This window comes from Sminthopsis crassicaudata, chromosome 2 (genome assembly GCF_048593235.1).
Source record: "Sminthopsis crassicaudata isolate SCR6 chromosome 2, ASM4859323v1, whole genome shotgun sequence".
NCBI lineage: Eukaryota > Metazoa > Chordata > Mammalia > Dasyuromorphia > Dasyuridae > Sminthopsis > Sminthopsis crassicaudata.
In genome coordinates, this window is record NC_133618.1 from 82,127,886 (window position 1) to 82,132,283 (window position 4,398).

Here is a 4,398-nt window from a genome sequence, read left to right on the forward strand (position 1 = left end):
GTTTTTAAGCTTTAAGCCAGCTTGTACACTCTCCTCATTCACTTTCAAGAAAATTCTTAAAGACCCTTCACTGTCAGCCTTCATATAATCAAATTAAAGGAACAGATACATGGCATGTCATGAATTTTCACATACCTATGATTTTCATGGATAAGAAAATATTCTAAAAGCAAGAAATAAATAGAGAACATTATGAGATGTAAAATGAATGTACATAATATTAATTTAAATGCACTCACTAGAAATGTGCTTGTTTCTTCCTTTGGCCTTTGACCTGACATCTCTTCTCAGAAGAGATTTTTTTTTTTTTCTCATTTCAGTAATAAGATCTTATTAAGAATTCCTGGGATAGCTGCTCTCTTCCTGGACTTAGAAGGAAACTATTTAGTGAGGAACTCACTGAGAAATTCTAGGCCCCCCCAAAAAATATGGGGAGGAGAATTAGGAAAAGGAACATCTGTCAGTCTTTATCCAATAAGTTGTGGTGGAAGTGGTGGAAGTGGTGGATGATAGGGGAGGAAAATCACATGACGGTGGAGTTATGGAGGCAGACCATCTGCCAAGACTAAGAAAGAATTATATCACTGTTCAATTGAAGCCAGAACAAGATCTCTATTTCCTGGCTCTGAAGATGCTCACTTTCCATAGTGAACCTTTCATCTTACAATTTCAACACAAGGTTGTCAGCAAAGATATAGATTTAGTTCTGGATATGTTCTGGGAAATGTTCTCAGATCTTACTAAGTTTGGTGTAGTCAGAGTTCTTATTCAGAGCAGACACAAGCATATTGACAGCTTCAGCTTCACCGTCAATTTGTATGATCTTCTGCTATTGTTCCTGTTTTACCTTTTCCACCAAAAACTGAGCCTTATGGTTTTCTGCTGAAACACTTGCTTGAACTCTACTGCTGCTGTGAGGCATTAAACTTGCCTACAAGACTTTTAAACACCTCATTGATGAGATAGGGCAAGACAAGCTCTTTGTATTCCAACTCTAACTAATGGTACATGCTGAGCAGCTCCAGGGCATTGGGTAGAGGGAGCACTTAAAAGGAAATCTTCACCATCTGAAGATACTTAAAGCACATGGGAGAAGAGATCTTGTGGAGCTTGGCACAAATGCCATAGATGATGGGATATTGGAACAAGGGAATACTGTCTTGTGAGGATAGTGTCCTGTTGCACGTGCCAAATTCAATGAAAGAAAATGACTTTTTACCCACCTTCTGCAGTGAATACAGATTCTTAGACTGCATAGGCCATGGCCTCAGGATCAAGCAGCAGCTCTAGCACTGTGCCCTTGCCTTTGGGAGGTGGGTAGCTATTGTTAAGTCTTTCCAGTTATAAGCCATGACTATTCTTGGGGCACGCTGATGTTGGGGAACTAGGCTGGCAACATAAACCTTTTCTCCCTTTTTCCTTCAACAAGGTCCTGCTCTGGCCCTAGCCAGTGCTGATTCCTGGGACACACACTTTTCACATTATACTAGGTTCCACTATGTACTTGGCTCTTCCCAGGAGAAAGGACACTGGAAGAGCACTCTCTCCTAAACTCTTTCCGTATTTCTGTAGAAGAAATAAATTTCAAACACCTCCACCATGTTAATGGAAGTTGTTCCTTTCTTTCCCATGTCTCAGTCTTTGGGGGAGGAACCTCAGTCATGAACTTCCCCCCCAATACAATAACTTCAGAAATTGAATTCACCATTTACAAATACAATAAATGTAAAAATTAAACTAGGTAAAGTAAAATATATTAACAAATTATAACATAAAAGTTCATAGGCAAATGAGGGACTTATTATCTCACACATATTTCATCTAAAAACAGAAATGAGAAATTGATTCCTTTTCTAAATGCTAAGACAAAAATAATATTGAGAACATACTATACAAAGAAAACCTGACTACTTTTACTTTATTCTGATGTCTTAGGTTTATAAAATCTCTTACCTACCTATGGAGACATCCTTAAATACATTTTAAAAAGACCAATAAATATTTCCTGTATATAAGGCTATTCTTGTGAAGTGAACACAACAATCCATTTTCTATAATAGATTCTTATCCACTCAGGAACTAATTCTTGATTTGAAGCCTCATGGATTGGATAAACAAAATTGATTTTGAAGGCTTTATAATCAATTAATTGTACTTCTGCTGTAGATTTCTCGCCATCTTATACACTGTGTTAAATAATATAAGCACAAATTCACTTATCGTGGTGAAAACACCAAGCAACTTATATAAATTCTCACAATATTTTTGAAGTTCAAGGACAATGTAAAACCTGAATTAAAAATGAGAAGTTTCTTTAGAGATTATTGTATAATAGATATTTTATAAAACCTCTAAGTTTAGTTTCATGTTTGAATACTAACAATTTCCTGTATTTGTAAGTGGCTCTTCCTAGTCTGTTTTTTTATGAAAATTTATGAAAGCCTGCAATTAACAACTGCATTAGCAATGAATGGCTTTGACCTCAACCTCTGAAACACAGTTTTCACTAGTCAATTCCAAAAACTGTTCTACTGCATTAAGATAAAATTTTAACTAAAATACAATATCTGGTTTGTGTTTTTTGCATAATTGAATTAAAAAAAAACTATAGTCAAATTTTGGAGTAGATATCTTCTGTCTGTGTCTCTGTCCCTGTGTCTCTGTTTTTCTTTGTTTCTGTCTCTCTCTGTCTGTGTGTTGCTGTCTCTTTATGTCTCTGTCTCTGTCTCTCTCCCTGTTTATGTCTCTCTCTGACAGCTCCCCTTTAAAAGCTTGTCATTATGGATTAAAACATAATAATCATATTTTCTAATTTGATAAAACAGATTACCCAGGTGTGGACTTCTTAAAAACAACAGCAACAACAATTCATATATACACCATTTGACCTGAAGAACTATGGATATAGCACATGTAGACATTGGATCAAAAGGGGAGCAGCATGGGTAATCTTGGAATCAGAGTCACTGATCGAATGTCATGCATGGGCTTAAGTGGACAACGATAGTAAATGTCCAGCACATGTCAGTCATTTGAATTTGGCAGCATGTTCATTCATTTCAATACTGAAATTATGCTAAAAGCAGAATTATTTTAAAAAAGATGAGTTTTTCAGTAGTCCACCCATAGCTTGGAGTAGATAAAACTGATGTTTTTGTTGGATATATTGTTGCAGGAATGATAAAGGAATGATGCTTGGGGGGCAGCCAAAGAACCTGATGGCCAGTTGCCAGAGAGAGCCAAAATGACTTTTTAAAAATTCCAGCCAGTTAGGGGGTCTTAAAGTATGTCATTTTTCAGAGTTGTGAATTAACAAAATTATTCAAGTTGAGTGAGGAAGCTATAGTAGCATTTAGTAACTTGTTAAAACTGCCAAAACAAGAATCCATAAGGTTTGAAATGAGTTGTTTAAAGTACAAATGTTAAAAAGGGAAAAAGAATGAGATGAAATTAATAAAATTGTGCAATTACTTGTGTATGGAGGTGAGAAGATGTCTTTAAATCTGAAAATAAGAATATCTGTTTGCAATAGTGGCAATCTGATTAGATAAAAATGAGAAAATTAAGGAGATATATAGGTTTAAAGTAGATTGCCATAAATTATTATTGATTGTTTTGATTCTGGAGTACTAGATTCAGAACTGGGGGGTGGAGATCAGGCATCATTTAGTAGAAAATCCTGATTTTACAGATGAGAAAACAGCCTCAGAGTGGTGAAGTGACTTGCTCAAAATCACACAAGTAATAAATAGATTAGCTAAAACATGGATTCATGTTCTCTGACTTCAAGTTCAGTGTTCTTTGTGGTGCACTACACTTCCTTCTCTGGATTCAAATGCTAGCAGGATGCCTAGATAGCAATGTAAAGTAGGTAGTGGTTTTGGAGTAATGATGCAAATTTGGAGATCATCTGCATAGAGGTAATCATTGAAATTGTTGAACTAAGTTTTCTTTTTCCAATCTTAATTGAAAAGTCATTTTTTTTTTCCTCCTAATGAAATCATTGTTTATATGATGTAAAATAATCAATTTAAATTTATTTTTCCCCAAAAACAAAAAAAAAAAGATAGTTTATGAAGATTCAAAAAATCTGGGCATTTTTTGGGCATAATGATGCTATTCATAAATTCTCAATTGTTTAAGATGAGAAAGACCTGATTTTTTCCATCATACAATTATTATAGAAAAACTCAGTTGTATAGGACAACAGAAAAGAATGAAAAGTCCATAAGACTCACACATAAATATCTTATTTGTGTTTTAATTAATCAAAATATGTTGTAAAATATTGTTGTTAAACATTTCAAGTCCAGTGTTAGAGCCTAGGAAACTCTCCATGGTTCTGAAAGTAATTTAATGAAATGCTGGCAATACAACAGAAAAGCAAGTTTTCCTTTA

General features: G+C 34.7%; 1 pseudogene; it reads right to left on the bottom strand.

The window, feature by feature from the left end:
* Positions 1-565: 565 nt before the first annotated feature.
* LOC141552659 (prohibitin-2 pseudogene) lies at positions 566-2,178 on the bottom strand (annotated as a pseudogene).
* Positions 2,179-4,398: the final 2,220 nt, after the last annotated feature.